A 17,821-nucleotide genomic window follows, 5' to 3' on the forward strand; every position below is an offset into this window, starting at 1 on the left:
AACTTATGAATTGTTTATTTCTGTAATTTTCCACTTAATATTTTCAAACAGTGGTTGACTGTGGGTAATTCAAACTGTAGAAGGTGAAACTGGATAAGACAGGACTACTGTATATAGATTTTTAATTAATTAACCTTGGTCTAACTACTACTAATAAAACTGACAATTACTGAATATGAGTTTGGTGCAAAATGCTTATAGATACGACACATTTTTAAATGCACAAATTAATAAAATGCTTTGCAAAAGACTAAAATTTTGGACAGTGAGTATTTTTGACATTTATCTTTTGATTTATAACTGAATGTTTAGTATTAATAATAAGTGTTCTGGAGTCTGAACACCTGTAATTGACACTATCTTAGGCCTAACTGTGTGATCTGAGGAAGTTAGTGAAGCAGAAAATAAGATAACAGAGACTCTCTTTTTATATTAACTTAAGGATTGAATAAAAATAGTGCAGACAAAGTGCTTGTAAGAGTATGTGATCAGAATTTGAAGCAACGCTTGCATCTGGTACAGGCAAGGTATGGCACAGGTTCTAATGGTACTAGCAGCTCCAGAGGCGTTGGTGATGTGGTACAAATATCAGTGCACTTGGAGTCTGGAGAACATGTTGGAGATTTCGGTTTTTGTACCTACTATATGATCTTGACTGCCTTTTGCCTCAATTCACTGCTCCCTACTATGTGGAAAATTTTGTACATACAGAATACTATTATAAGGACTCAGTGGTTTAGTGTGGAAGAATCTCTAATATTTAGTACAGTTGGCATTCAAGAAGTGGGAGAATGAAAGAGTAGAGAGATGTAATATGGTCTTGACAGTTGCCTCACAAGGATATTGGTGAATTGTTTGGGTAGCAATGGTTATATGCATTCCTAGGTTTTCATCTGTGTCTTCACACATTAATCCCTTCTGCATTGTCTTCTGACATATTTCCATTACTCACACTAGTCCTCACCAAGCTCAGCATTGTTTGTTTCTCTGCTAGTAAAATAGTCAGAAAGAGATTTTAACTACTTTATCAGAAATTACTCTAAACATAGTGATTAAAGTGCATAATTTTTCTAAAACTATGCTGCAACCCTCAGGCATTTCTATTTCTATGAGCTGGCTTATAGACCTGTGACGGCTCGTGCCACCTCCCTCAAGATGGACATCCTGCTACTGACTTCCACCAAATTCCCTGTTACAGAATACATGCAAATAAAAGCTAATGCCTTCTGTGGCTAAAGTGGGAATTTTATAATCCTCGGTAGCTTTAGGCTGACAACAGAAAACATTCTATTAATTATTAAATAATTAATATTAATTAAATTTCTACTTATATGTGAAATATTAATCAGCATACTTGATTTTATTTCCACCTCATAGATATTCAACGTCATCTACACTGTCTAGAAATGAAAGAGCATTATTAGTGCGGACCTGAAAAGAAGAAAAGAGAATCTTACACATTTTACAAGTATGCTCTTTAGAATCTAAAGGGAAACCCCGAAGAAAAGCTGGGGATAGAGGCTAAAGCCAGATCAATAGACTAAAAGGAGCATAGGTGGAGCTAAGTCATCTGCTCCTTTGGGGGATGAGATGAAAGCCGCCTGGATTGGAAGAGAAGGCATGTCCTTAGAGGTATTTTGGAGATATTCTAGAGGCCATAAAATTAAAGAGCTGGCCATGAGTATGTCCTGGAGAAAGGAATTGGGGTTGGCATTAGGGACTGCCGAGCACCTTCTCTGCTTATCCAGAACAAGGGGGTGTGGTGGAAGCTGGCCAAGGTCTGCAGTCCATCTCTCACCCAGCCAGTGCAGACAAATCTCAGAGCCCGTTTGTTCTCCTTTTGCTGTTGTCCATCCAGAGCCACTCATGTTGTGCCTCAATTGTCCCACAAGTGGAGAACTTGCCTTTTCTCCAATATCCTGCTAATCTTCACCTAACCACCTTACATGGATCACCCTTGATTACCCTTCCTCTAGTTCAGGACAAAAGATCCAGAAAAAAGACAAGTGGTTGTCACGCTAGTAGTCCAAGTGAGGATGCAAAGAAGATCAGTACAGGTTCTTGGATGGGACAGTGGGGAAATTCATTCAGTTTTCAAATCTGCCTGTAAGATTTTCTATCTGAATTACCCAGACCCAACCTCAAAAAGTAAGTCTATAGTAAATTAAAAAATTGCTCATGCTTTGCTGTTCCATAATCTTGTTATGCAAAATTATCTATATTTATCTTTGTGTAATAGATTAGATGAAGATAGAGCTATAAAGATAAATGTCCATTATTATGCCATACTTAAACAAACTGCTAATTACCACACAGTAGGTGTGACCTTAGTTAAATCCTTTAACTAATCTGAGACTGCCCCCTTATTTTAAAATTGTTGAGGTTGGGGGATTAGGGGAGGGGACATGGTAAACTGCAAGATTCTTTCCAATTTTAAACTCTTCATCTATGATTCTGGAGGCAGGCTTTTATGGGAACTTAAGTTTTAAATTAGATTCCCATCATATAAATTTGAGAAATCAAAAGTACATATTTGGTTTATTTTAAGGAATCTTAGAAACTATGAAACTTGAGTCATAGTTTGAAAATACATAATACAATAGAAGCCATTTGTTTTTAATAACTTGGTACAAAAACATTGCTAGTAGAAAAAATACATTGCAATACTGGTGATTATAGCTGCTTTAAATGAACAGCATGAAGTGTATCCTGTGCAATATTTCTTGATTTAGTCAAAGAATTACAATATTTAGTCTGTCCATATGTCCTGAACTGTTCATTTCCTGTTAATTTGAGGCAGAAGCCAAAGACTTTCAGTTTTCCTGCCTTTATCATACATCTCCTGGTTATTGCTGTTTAAGTTGACTTGGTTCTTGATGACCACAAGGTGACTTACTACGCTTCTTTTTCCAAAAGACTTTAGCAGCAACACGTGTTTTTAAATGCATTCAATGTTGTTTTGAGACTTTTCAAATAACTTGGGAGCAATCAAATGGAGACTGCACACATGTAGCCATAAGTTAATGTAAACTTCTTTTGAAAAAAAGTACATAGTTGGCCACATCTATAAATCGCTTTGATTTAAATTTTTTTTATTAAAGATGTATTTTCTCGCTGTATTTAGATTTGGATACAATTTATCTCACTCTATATACTTTCCAGAGCATGCCACTTAAATGTTTATATCAAGCATTCATCAGAAAACTTTCAATAGACTATTCACATATTACGTGGATGACTTATTTCCTTGTCTGGATTTGCCAAACAGAACACCTACTTAAAAATGCATAATGAGTAGAGTCCAATTTTAAATTCAAAGTAGAATTAATTTATATCCCATTTACTGTTTAATTGTATTTTAGTATATGAAATTTGATTTATTAAAAGGAAATGATATTTGTAGATTCTTTCTAGCATGGTGAGTTCATTCAGAATTTAGTAAAGAATTTCATCATTTTAGTTACACTCAAAATTTTACATACACTTTCTTTTGCATGCGTGTGTATATTATAAACTGTGTATTGGTATCTGTCTTTAGCACTGTGTTGATCAAGGTTTCTTTTTGGAACGCATTATCCCCTCACGCCACTTGAAGTAAGGGATTTATCTGAGCATACAAGAAACAGACTCTGGGTTGAGTGTCCACAAATGGCTACCAAGACATCAAAGATGCCACTGCCTTTTCTCTATTTGGGAACAGGACAGAGAATTGGGAAGCTATCCCTTTAGCTGCCAGCTACTGCCAGGCCACTGCTACAGTCAGAAATCCCATAAAAGTAGAAAATCATCACGACCAGCAACAGTAGCTATTATTCTCATTAGTTTCTCCTTGTTACACCTTTGTCGCAAGGACCAGCCTTACCTCTTCTCACATACAAAGCCAATGACTTAATACTGGACTTCTGCTAATACTTCCAGAGAAAAATTAAATATCTCCAGGAGCGTATTCGCTGGTCAAAATTTCACCAGCAGCAGAAGTATGGCCTCTGCCTCACTTGTTTGCCAAATATTGAACAAGTACATCTAGGTTAGCCAAATATGCATCATGCCCAGAATTTCAGAAGTGACTGAGAAATATGGTTTTCATTTTACAGGCTTTGCAGGACAGAACATATTGAAAGATGTTTGGAAGAATAGTAGAAAGCCCATCTACTATATTTAAGTATATGTCTTAAAATATGTAAGTTTTATGTCTTATGTACACATAAAAATACTATGAGTCAAATTTCTCCATTTTGTCTATAAGGAAACTAAAACTTGAGGAGTTTAAATAATTTGCATACAGCCAAATCATTATAATTTCCACTGCATTTTCTAATTTTATCTCCACCTGACTTTTCCTTTTTTAAATGACTGGTATTTTCCCTGCTCTATGTTAAACAGATAACTTTTAATAGACCCTGGAGGTAATAACTGGTGTACTTATACTCTTGATTTACTAAACAGACTATAGTGATTAGAATCCAGTTTTTCAGCAGTTTTTTATCATCTTTATATCTTTATTTAGCCTCTCTAAAAGACAAAAATTAGAGTATATTTATTAAAATGTGTTGGATTAGTGAAGAAACCTGTGTCATTTATTTTATTATAAATGTAGATGTTATATATTTTATAGTTATATTTATGAAACAATATTTGGAACTCTCTTTTTTTTCCTAATAGAGTGAAGATAAAAAATGAACAGCATGTTCACAATGCTAGAAATTAGGAAAAGAAAATTTGTGAACTTGAAAAGATTAAAGTTCCACAAGAAGACAGGAAGGAGCCATCACTGTATTTTAAGACATTGTAATTTCATCAAATGCATTCTGAGAAAAATAATATTTTCTACTCTTTCCTAGCTGGTGAGAGTTAACAAAGGAACAAAGATTTTGTTTGCTTGCATAACTTCATCCTTTATTTCTGATATTTGTCTTAAATAAGGCAAGGGTGTTGATAAAGCCAGTAAGTTTGGCTGCAGGTATCATAACCCCCACTGGCCTTCAAAATGTCTCTCCAAATTGCTTAATAGTAAATACATCCAAAATTAAGTATGTGATTATAAATCCTGCCAGCATTTAAATTTCTTTAATGCCTCTTCTTTCCTTTGTATGAATATTAGTCAGCTACTTTTATCTAGATTAGTACAATTCCTGCTTTAAAACTAATGTAATGAATTGATCATAGTTTTTAATTATTGGCTTTTCAAAATTGAAAATGTAAACAGGGTTGTCTTATTTATTTTCACCTTATGTGAACTAAGCAGACATTTTTTTTAAAAAGAGAAAAAGTGAAAGTATAACAGAATAACAATATGTCTATAAATATGTATTAATAGTTATACATGCAACTAATGTAAGATATAATTAATGTGAAATGAAATATCATCTAATTGTTTGACAAACACACATCATAATATCCTGGCACATTTTAAGATGGCTCTTTTATAGGCTTTATAATCTTTCCTATGAGAATGATTTTCTTAAATGTGCTAGGTCTTTTAATCCACAATTTTCCCAAACCTTTTCTTTTTAAGTCTTTGTAAAAAAGAAAAAAAAAAAAGGCCCTTTTTATTTTCCCATAGGTAAAATTTCAAGTACTAAGAAGTAGATATAACATTGATGAGGAGACTCTCGACCAGAGATATTAAAATAATAATTTTAGTAGTAGCCATCTGCTGCTTAGGGAACTAATATTGGACAAGATCTCTGTGGTAGATATTTGATGTTTTTTGATGACTTATATTTCATTCTATCCTATTCAAATAGCAGGTGGATTTCCTTTGGTGTGCTTCGCTCCTCCGTTGTGTAGGGTGGTAAATCTTTTCACTATGGATGCTAAAAGGCCAGATAGATCTTTTCTCTCACTTGGCACAGAGCCAGAGGTTGATCAGATGTCTAGGCTCAGCTAATGGAATGTTCTCTTGGGTCTGTGAATGTTGAGCAATTGACATACTAACTAACGTTTAGATTTCTTTCCACAAGGAAAGAGCAAGCTTGTTCCTGTTATGACATGATTCTGAATGTCCTATTGTTCTCTCCACTTAGTCTTTGCTTTTGCCTATTTTCAAACCTAGTTTTATGGTCTTTGGTTGAATTTTTTCGAACTCTAATATCCTTCTTTTCTTTTTTTTCAAGATGTTAGCCAGAGTCAGCTAAAACTTGCAACCAAAGAACCCTAAATGAATCAGAAATGAGTGTGAGAGAACAGAATATAGGCAACAGATCATCAGAGAAATGTACAGTCAGTATTTGGAATGATCTCTTCGAGCATAAGAGAAAGTATGTTTTATTATTTCATTTATTTTCTAGAATGAAAAATAACAGTACAAAGTGTGGTGTTAAAAGAATTAATATATTAATATTACTTATTTGAACCCTAGGTATCTGGTGGCACCATAGAAAGTTATAAAGAATATTAGAAATTAAAGGACCACAATATAATGTAGCAACTTATAGCAGGCAGAAGTGAATAATTTGAAGCAGAGGCAGACAAGTCCCTAAGGACACAGATAGAAAGTCAGTGAACATGCTGAAAAGGTCTCTCAAGCCTCGTAGTACAGAGCTGGCATTGATGAAAACAAAAGGGAACCTGATTATTATACTATGGTTTGTCATATCATAACATTAGTTAAATTTACAGCCTACTAATTTGCCGTCTTAATTGAGAGAGTGTGAGATAATTGAGATGAGGACATATTGGAAAATTAAAAAGAATAAGAGTAACACAATTTTTTTAACTATTAAGGAGCACCCACCACTAAATCTCTCTATAATAGAGTGAGAAAGGTGGAGAGTATTAGGATTTCAGAGAGATAATCTGAACACAATACCTTACAAACCTTGTGAGCAATTGCAAATATTTTGACTTTGACTCTGAATAAGATGGTTTTGAGAAGACAAATGACATTACTGATTTATTCTTCAGTATGATCCTTTTTACTTCATTGTTGCAATAGATTGAAGGAGGGACAGGCCGGAAGTAGGAAGACCAGTTGGGAGACTCATGAAAGAGATAACAGTGGTTTGAATCCATATAATAACAATGGAGGTGGTGAAAAATGGTTATATCACAATATATTTTATAGGCAAAGTCAGATAATGATGAGTTAATAGACGTGAGTTTTGAGTACAAGCAACAAAGTATGATCCCAAGGTTTTAGGCCTGTGCAACAGCACAAATACCATAGTCATTAGCTAGAAATGGGGAACCCTAATAAATTAGCAGCTTCTCCTGCTGGGTAAGTGGAACTATGAGGTTACATGTCAGGCTTGTTATTAATAATTTTGTAACACTACAGACATTCACATGAATATGGCAAGTAGGCAGAAGGTCCAAGATGTAAATATAAATATAAAAGTAATCAGTATAAAAGTAATCAGATGAGATTTTCACAACTATACATACACAGCAATATATCGTCATATGTATGAAATAAAAACACTCTACTGTGGTCAGAGACCAAGTGATGTATTTGTATTTAAACTTTAGGAAGTCTCCAGGTAGAGTATTCCAGCACAGATTTGGGTGCTTGAAGAAATCTGGAGAACTAGACTCCTTCTTGACTCACAAAAGTTATCATGTGACTTTTGTCCTCATGGTTCCAAGATGTGCACTCCCATTCCAACCTGTTATTGAATTCCAAGCAAGAGAAGAAGGATAGGGCCTAATTCAAGAAAGCAAAGCTTTCTCAGAAATACCTACCAGATTTTGAATCTCGTTCATTAAAAAAAAAAATGTGATTTGATCATCTGTAGTTATAAGAGAAGCTACAAAATGTAATAGGTTAGCTGGAGTTCACATATTGAGAAAAATAAAGACTAGATGCTATAAAACAGTACAACATTTCCAAAAACACACTGTATTTTAATGGTGAGTGAAAGGGAATCATGATCTCCAGGGAGTGGGAATCATAATCTTCTGGAATGGTTTTCATATTAAGTACACACATAAACACACTCATTGCTATTTTGAGTTATTATTCTAGGTGGAATCTTTTCTTTCTGAAATTATACTCCTCATTCCTGAGGCATATAGAGGCATCAACTATATTAAAAGCATTAGATTAGATCTTAAAACTTTGGGGTAATACAAACTTAATGTATTAAATAGAGCAAACACACTGTGAGTTTTAGATACTTTTACTGTCATAAATGCCAATGGTAACCAATGTATTCCTGTTCTTAATTATTGCTTCTGCTCCATCTTTTTGTTCTTGCTGAAAGTACTTTTTTCACATTGCCTTAAGTGCTCTGTGATTATATGATATATATTCCATACAGCTGTGGGAGGATTTCTCAATCTTATATTAGAAAAGGCAAAACTCTGGTTCTTAAAAAAGAAAAAAAATTAAAGCATCTATTCTTTTTCTAAAATCATATAATCTTCTTGAATTTGCTTCCTTACAATACTCACATGCATGCGCACTGCATACTCAAGTTGGAGGTATCCATCAGATTCCAAAGAGAGCGATTTTCATAATCATAAAGAGAAATGTATCTTTATAGAAACTTGTATCAGTGGACCAAGAGAAAAAATACTGTACTTTTAAAGCAGACTTTCTTCCCATCGATGACTCACTAAATGACCTATTTCTCAAAGAGGATATGAAGTTTAACTAGTTAAGAAAAAAAAAAAATGGAAATCTTCTTTCCAGCATATAGGACTATGATATTCTGAGTTTCAATATGGAAATGAAGTGACTTCACATATTGGCAAATATGTTTTAAATACATACTATGTGCCAGGCATGGGAAATATGGGAGTCCTATTACAATGTTGAAAGAATACAATTTCCGATATCATCCGTTTTGAAATTGATACTGAGAGGCTTTTGTTTATCCTTAATGACATTTTTTCATGATACAAAATAATCTATATTACTTTTAAAAAACTTAATTTTTGTGAGAATATCTTTCTGTTTTTTCAATATTCTAATGACCTTTTATAACACAAGTTGTAGCTAATGAAAATAGTTGTTAATGTTTTTGAGCACTTAGTTATGTATTACATGTACATGTATTATATATGCAAATGTATTACTTCATTTCAACCTCCATAAAACCCTAAGAGATGGCTGCTGTCATTGTCTCCATTTTATAAATTTGGAAACTAAGACTTAAAAACACGAAAATAGTGATTCTCAATGACATAGTAAGTGATGCATCTTGGATAGAAAAACACCTCATTCTTATTAGAACCCTAGCTATTAAACACTTCACTTCTGTTTTCACTACTATTTTTTGCTATATTTATGGTTTTTCATGCTGTATTTCTCCATAAGCAATCTTAATTTCTGCAACCATTGACCATTAGTTCATTATATTGTCCTACTACTTGGCAAAAAGAGTGCTAAGTGAAATGAACAAACATGCTTAAAATAAAACCTGCTGGTGCTCAAGGCCTACCTTCTGAGTGGGGGAAAAATGTGTAAAGACAATTGTGATTGATACGACTTTTTATGGGCTGCTATTATACAGTTTCATCAGAGGACAAAAAATACAGACTGGGACAGATCAAGGAAGGCAATGGAGGAATGATGTCTGAGATAACACATGAGAAAAGACTTGTCATTTTCCAGCACTCCTACTTATCCAACATGCAAAACATTTCACTCCACACATAAAATCTGTCCTATAAATTATTTCATTTATTATTTGTACCTCTTTGGTATATGTCTGACCTATTACAAAGCTTGATTTCCAGAGATCAACAATATTTTCAACTCTTTCTTCCAAAATGCAATCTCAATCTGCAAGAGTTCCTGTTCCAAGGCAGTAATTTAGGGTAGTGAGTACATATCCCTCTTGCCTGCCCTCCCCCCCCCATAATATCTTCCTGACTTGTTTCTTCTCTCCTCTCCCAAACATTCATTTCTATCCTCCTAAACATGCTCAGAATAGCATTCCCTAGGTCCATGTAGGCATTTAGAAGTCCAAAATGGTTAGCCAAATCTTTTTGCCCCTTACTACTGAAGAGTGTTTTATGAATATTACATTATTCAAGCCCTATATTTACATGTGCAATATTATCAAGATAATAGATTACATATAAATATTTTAGTGCGGTGTCAATTCGTTGCACATATATTAAAAACTAATTTAGAAGACATATCTCATCACTTCATTTTTTTTTCCTGTAAGCCTAGATGGAGATATTGTTTACCAAATACTCCCTTGGGATATACATTCTTTGTTTCTTTATATTCTTTTATTTTCTTTCTTTCTTTCTAACAATTAATAAATTGTAATAGATTTTGATAAAATCATTTAATTTCCCAAAGAAATTGTTTTTCATTCTAGCTTCCTTCCCTTTCTCCACTTTTCTTAGCTTTTTAAGCATGTGTTAATATAATTTTCTTACTCTAAACTTCACTACTATAAAAGGCCACTAAATGTTTTTTAATACTTTCATTTTTGCCATATACTTGGAAATTGCTTACCCAGAAATGCTGTGGAGGTTATGCACAACTGATTTTCATCTTGTTCATTCAAACACTTTTAGTCACGTTACCCCATTGCCCCTAAATGCGTGTCAAACTCCCTCTGCAACTTTCCATGAAACTAAAGTTGAAGCAAATAAAGATCTTAAAGTGTGTTAAATCTAGTGATTTATTTTGCAGATAAGGACAGTATGATTGAGAGATAAAATAATTTATTCAGGATCACATAGCTTTTATATAGTAGAAGTAAGGCTAGAAGTAACTTGTGAATTTTCTTATACAGTGCAACATTCCTTATGCCACCTACCTGCCTACTATTGGACCTTCTTCCCAACGTGCAAAATAAAGGGAAGGATGAAGAGTTCTCACATAGAGTTCCTGCATGTTTATCTCACTGACTATATTTTTGAATGCAATACTCTTTACATGTAACTCTTACTGGAAGTTCTCTTTGGATACAATCTAGTCAACTAAACATGAGATGAAAAATAAGAGAAGAAAATAAGTATTTTGTATATGGTGAGAGATAGGGATCCAGTTTCATTCTTCTGCATGTGGCTCTCCAATTTCTCAGCACCATCTAACTAACTCAAGATGGATTAAAGATTTAAATGTAAGAACTATCACCATAAAAATTCTAGAAGAAAACCTAGGAAAAACTCTTCTAGACATTGGCCTAGGCAAAGAATTTATAACTAAAACCCCAAAAGCAAATACAACAAAAACAAATATAAATCAATGGGACTTAATTAAACTAAAAAGTTTCTGTACAGCAAAATAAGTAAATAGATAACCTACAGAATGGGAGAAAATATTCACAGACTATACATCCAGTAAAGAGCTAATAATATTCAGCATCTACAAGGAACTCAAACAAATCAGCAAGAAAACAAACAAACAACCCCATCAAAAAGTGAGCAAAAGGCCTGAACAGACATTTTTTCAAAAGAAGATAGACAAATGGCCAAAAAACACATGAAAAAATGCTCAACATCACTAAATCATTAGGAAAGTCCAAATTAGAACCACAATATGATACCACCTTACCCCGTCAGAATGGCCATTTTTTTAAAAGTCAAAAAACAATAGATGATGGTGCAGAGGCAGTGAAAGGGAATGCTTCTACACTGTTGGTGGGAATGTAAACTAGTACATCCTCTATGGGAAACAGTACGGAGATTCCTCAGAGAACTAAAATTAGACCTACCATTTGATCCAGTAATCCCACCACTGGTATCCCACTACTGCTATCTACCCAAAGGAAAATAATTCATTTTACCAAAAAGACACATGCAATTGTATGTTTATTACTGCACAATTCATAATTTCAAAGATATGGAATCAACCTAAGTGCCCATCAACTGATGAGAGGATAAAGAAAATGTGGTATACTACTCAACAATAAAAAGGAATGAAATAATGTCTTTTGCAAATTCACATGGAACTGGAGGCCACTATCCTAAGTGAAGTATCTCAGGAATAGGAAAAACAAATGCCACATGTATTCATTTATAAGTGGGAATACATGGTCATACAGAGTGGTATAAAGGACTTTGAAGACTTAGAAAAGGGAAGGTTGGGAGGAGGGTGAGAGATTAAAAATTACCTATCAGGTAAAACGTACACCATTTGAGTGATGGGTACACCAAAGCCCTGACTTCACCACTGTACAACTCATCCACATAACAAAAAATCACTTGCACCCTCTAAATCTATTGAAATTTTTTAAAAAATCTAGAAAGAAAATAATCTTGCTACCATTTAAAATAACATTTTAAGATAATAATGAGCATAAATAAATATTTTATTACAGTTTTTTTCAGACTTATGACTCCATTTAGCAGATTTAGAGAAACTGCATATGTGTTATATATGTCTTAGACTATGCTAAAGTCCATAAACTCTATCCCATTACCTTTTGAGTGCTTTTTCTTCTTATCACAATACGTCTAAATTTATTATAATGTTACTGTCAATCTTATGTGTGTGTAAAATATTTACGCTGAATAATAAGAAAAAGTATTTCAGAGGTTTCAGGTATGAGTGCTTTTATAAGTCATTAAATCTCAGTTTGTTACATCATTTATTAAAAAATAATTACAAGTGTGTTTGAGGATTAAACAGCATAATATGTGCACAAGTTATTTTTTGAACATTTATAAAGAATATCAAGCTTTATTTTTACATAGCCACTTTCCAAAAAAATTCTGTACTCACACAAGGAACTAAACAATTCTACACATTTTTCTCATTTCTAGAATGTATTCTCAACATCTAAAAAGCTTCCAAGTCACCTCCTTGATGAAGTTTCTGCTGCCATGCTTTCTCCATCTTCTGCAGAAGAATTCAGAATTTCCTTTTTTTTTTTTTTTTAGGAAGTAAGCTTGGATTTATGCTTTTTTAAATTTTTATAGGTTTTATTTATTTATTATTTCAGAGTATTATGGGAGGTACAAATGCTTTGGTTACATAAATTCCCTTTGCACTGCCCAAGTCAAAGCTACAAGCGCGCCCACCCCCAGACAGCGCGCACCGCGCCTGTTAGGTGTGAGTTTACCTCACTTTAGTACAACAGCACGTTATCCAATCATTTGGCAATTCTTTCATTATTTCTGTGTGTGTCTTTCTCCTTAGAATGAGAACTTCCTAATGAGTTATTTATCTTGCTTTTTTGTGTGTTTTAATGTAAAACTTTGCAAGGACTAGGAGCCTAAAGCAGACATTATTTGTGATCTAATGACGTATTTACAACCCCTTCTTGCTTGCAGATGCAGCCTTGAGTTGAACGCCCTTTCTACCCACTTTACAATCTAATGTTAATACTTATTTCAATATTTATTTTCTTAACGATAGTTGCATTTTTATTTCACCCATTAAAACAAGCAAAAATGTTACCAGAACAAAAGACAGCCACATGGAATTCCTCTCCTCTTTTTCCCTTCTGGTCCAGAGCAACTCTTCACTTTCTATGCTAGTACATTCTCCAGTCTCTTAAGTTCTTACCAAAGTCCTGTAAGCTTGAAAAACTTTTGAAAAGTGTTCAATATAAGTTAGTATAGCAATCCAAAAGATTGGGATGAAGTAGATAAAAAGGAAATTGCCTTATTCTTGGTCAATATGCTATTAACTGTGGAAGGCTTGGGGAAAAAAAATCACTAAATTTGCTCACTTTAAAAACTGTGAATATTAAAATACTAGTCAAAATATCCTTAGTCATGTAAATAGCTATATTGAATTTACATATTCTATGCCCCCTCCACTCAGTTATTTATACATATTCTTATTTAATCTTCATAAATACCCTATGAGTTTGGTGCACATTATTCTCACTTTATTTATGAAAAACTGATGACCAAAAATAATTGGTAAAATTGACCAAATCCACATAGCTATAAGTAGTAGAATTGGGTGGAGCCAACATTTAACTCGAGTCTCTCTGCTTCCAAATTTTAAGCTCTCAATCATCATTCTCTTAAATATCAATAGAAAAAAGTATGTTGATTAAATGCTCTGAGGAACTTCTAAAATATATATAATCTTTTAAAATAAGATTTTTAAATTTATGATTTCTATAAAAATTAATATCCCCTCAGATGACCTTGTACACACCTACTTGTATTAAAATATCCTTCATTTTAATTAATTTAATAAAAATATTTATAAATGGAAAATCTACAACCTAATGAGTCCTCTGCCCCAGTTATTGGTTCAAAACTTCTACTTTTGGCCTTTCAAAACCTGTATTCTAAAATAATTTACTTAACACCCTAGGTTCATCATCTCTAACTGTGGTTCATAGTAACGTGGAGTTTGACAATAGCAAGGAGTTTATTGATCAGCTAATGCAAACTTCCTAACTTTGCCATGGAAGGAAGTGTAACCAGGGAACCAAGGACAGGTGATGAGCACGTTTAGCAGTAGGGGAGCTGTGAGCAGACCCCGACTCTCCTTCCCAAGGACAGTGTGAGCGTGGACTGCCATCACTCTTTGGCTTCCCCTAAAAAGCAGTGGGCAGACTCATTGGCTAGTGCTGATCCCCCAATGATATGCATGTTCAGTGCAACAGGCAGGTCCTCACTCTGCATTTTCACTTAGCGGGGCTTAAGGAGGTTTGAAGTCCATTGATAATAACAGTGAGTGGTAAATTTTAAAAATTCTTTTTATACGTAACAGTTAGCTTTAGAGTTTTCAAAGACCTTTTGCTTTGCCTAATATGTTAATGTAAGCTCATGCCAAACCAATAAATTGAATAGAACAAGTGTCTTTAACAAATGAGTAAACTAAGACTTTCCCCACGTAATGCATCCAATAAGTTGCTTGAGCCCTAAAACTTATGTGTTTACTTGCTGTTCACCTCATAAATCACTTCTACATCATATTCAGTTGTTCAAGCACAGCAATTCAGTGATTTCTCTTAACCTTGGACCTCAAAGGGGGTGTCAGAAAATTAGTACATCCAATTATTAAATATTCTCTGAGATAATATGCAGCCATTCATAATGGCTGCCTACTAAGTAAATTTTGCTACTTACTATCTCCTTTTAGAGGTAAGAAGATTTATTGTGGATGCATATTTCTTTCAAATATGCATTCCTGATGATGAATACAAATAAAAAATATAGTTATTGAGAAAATATCAAAGAAAAGAGTTAAAACATCAGTTTCTTATTTCTTAGGAGTTCAGGGAAATACCACATTTTATGCTAATTGACAAAATTAGGGCTTTTAAAAAATTGTATGGCTTTCCTTAGTCCTTTAACAATAGAAAGAGAAGGATTAACTCCATCTTTAACTTTCCAATCGTTTTCCAACTGTATTAATCTTAGCCTCTAGTGGAAGTGGCTTTACATGAATGAACAATCTGCATGGTTTTAGAAGTTAAGCCGAATATTTTCAATATCTAAGGGAAGTTAGAAAAGGAAACAGTAATTTTTTAAATTTAGGTCATTGGATTTTGCAAACTTTAGTGTCTATATACCACGTACCAAAGGGAGTCCAGAAAAATGAGAACTACAGAGTAGCAGCAGGAAAGCAGCACAATATCAAGCGTACTAGCACCTTGATGCCAGCCATTTGGCAGATGCTGACGGCAATGTGCAGTGAAAGGTTGGTTTGGAGAAAGAAGCAGTTAAACACCCACCATTTTCTGGCTCTGTGATTCTCACCCAAGTCAGTATCTCAATTCCTAGCTTCTATTCTCTTAAAAAAAAAAAAGAAAATCTCACACAGTGACATGAGAGGATAAGAGGACTTTTCAATTGTCACTCTCTTGATGACAAACCTACTGCCTCCAAGAAGCTCTCTGGCATAGAGGACAGTTTCATTTGACAATCAGTTCAATCACTTACCATCTTGAGCTTCAGCTCAGTGTCTAGAATATGGAATCTATTTACCACAGTGTAAGTAAGGGATTAAAATGAGAGAATGTAGAAATGAAAATAATTTAATCTAACCAACCCCCAGGCATACTCAGAATATAGGCATTTTGTTTTATTTCCCTACCACGATGAATAAATTTGGGAGAGCGAAGCTATTCTATTAATATTTCTCTTCATATCACTTTTCTACCTAGGAATATTGTTGTAGAAAAATGTTACAGGCAATCCACACAAAGTGCATATGTAGCACAAAGCTTGAAAACATGGTAGATTTCCAATAAATGCTAGTTAATATTAATGACATTCAGTGTCTTCTCACTGCTTTAGGAGAAAGTTCAAACTGCACAGAATGTCTGTTTAATCTGCTTTCCCTGTATTCACTCCTTGTCATAGTATCATAAAAATTCCCCCGATCCTAGCGTCTTACTATTCCAAATCCATTCACATGTCCGGGCTTTTCTATTATGGCTCACTTCATATAAAATGCTGCCAGTTCAACCCACACCACTTACATAAGGGTGCTCCTGATTCAAGTTCCTTGTGTGTACATTTCTACACTCTTCATATGTCTACGCCATTTATTTGGCACAATGCAACTTGGGTTTGTATGTCATTTGGTGTATGTAGGTCTTTTTTTGCCCCTAGAGAATAGATATGTTATATGTTACTATTCTAGTTCAGAAAACAAAATTTCTTTTAAAAGTAGGTGTGGGTATAAGTGAAATTATCATCACCGCCACTACTGTCACCATCACCACCACAGCCACTACTATGTCATTCAAATAGATTTCCTATATCATATATGACAGTTTTCCCATAATAAGCTTATGATAAATACGACATTGATTAGGATTCGTATTCTCAATTAAGCAGCATATATTTTTCAATTTCCCCAAACTACTAAAAAATATATATTTATGGGGATTCAAATTAAATCTATGCCTTAGGTAACACGGAGCTATCATGCATAAAGAATATCTAGAGCTTTTTTACAAAATGGAAATCCATTTGAAAAAAACATGCTAAGCTCATAAACTGAAACTTCAGACACTGGACTACATTCCTGGGTAAAGAAAATTCCCTTTTCTCATCTTTGTTTACAGCTAGCAGTTCTAGACTAAACTCCATTAAGTAGGGAAATTCTGATGATCTTTTGCTGTACACAAACCGTACATTCACTGTAAACACAATGAGGGAGGTAGGAAGTACACATCACCAGAAACGAGACAAAAAAGCGTACTGACCACTACATATTTTGACAAAGTAGATAATTATATCAACAAAAGTTAAGGACATTTTAACATTTAATGAGATAGGCTCAATTACAAATGATACTACCTCATTTCTGATTTGGTGATATCATATGATGTACATAATTAGTTTTCAAACAGAAACAGAAGGTCATCTTTAAGTTCTGCTTAAAAAAACAAACGAAAAAACATTTGTTTGCATATGTAATTGATAAATGATCTACACAGTACTATACAGAGACATTTGGGTTTTAACTTAATTCTCAGCATTTATAAAACTTTCACATTATTTTCTACTCACCAAAAATGTATTTTTATATTCCATGCCTTTTTGTTATATAATCTTTCATCTGTGCTGAAGTAGAGAGTATGTGTGTCTATGTGATTTTATAATATATACAAAATTTTTCTCGTATGTATTCAGCAAGTCAAAGGATTTAACCTCAGTTTTCAGTAGGTACTGTTAAAAAATGTTTTCAAAGATCTACCCATAAACTATGTTTAAAGTTTAAATAATCAGTCTTCATTGCCCACTTTGACATATCAGAAATAGATCACTTTATCACTGTCGTTTAGCTGACACATCTGGATCACTATTTTTCTCTTTTAAGATGTTATAAAGTGGGGTTGGGTAATTAGCAACATCAAAACTATGTGCTGCCATAGGCTCATTAAGGTAAGAAAACGCTAAAAAGTAGTATCAGTCAATTTACCTTAATGATTTATCTCACTGTATCTTTGTCATTAATAGATTTCTCAGAGATATGCTGGAG

The sequence above is a fragment of the Eulemur rufifrons genome, chromosome 4 (assembly GCF_041146395.1).
Source record: "Eulemur rufifrons isolate Redbay chromosome 4, OSU_ERuf_1, whole genome shotgun sequence".
Taxonomy (NCBI): domain Eukaryota; kingdom Metazoa; phylum Chordata; class Mammalia; order Primates; family Lemuridae; genus Eulemur; species Eulemur rufifrons.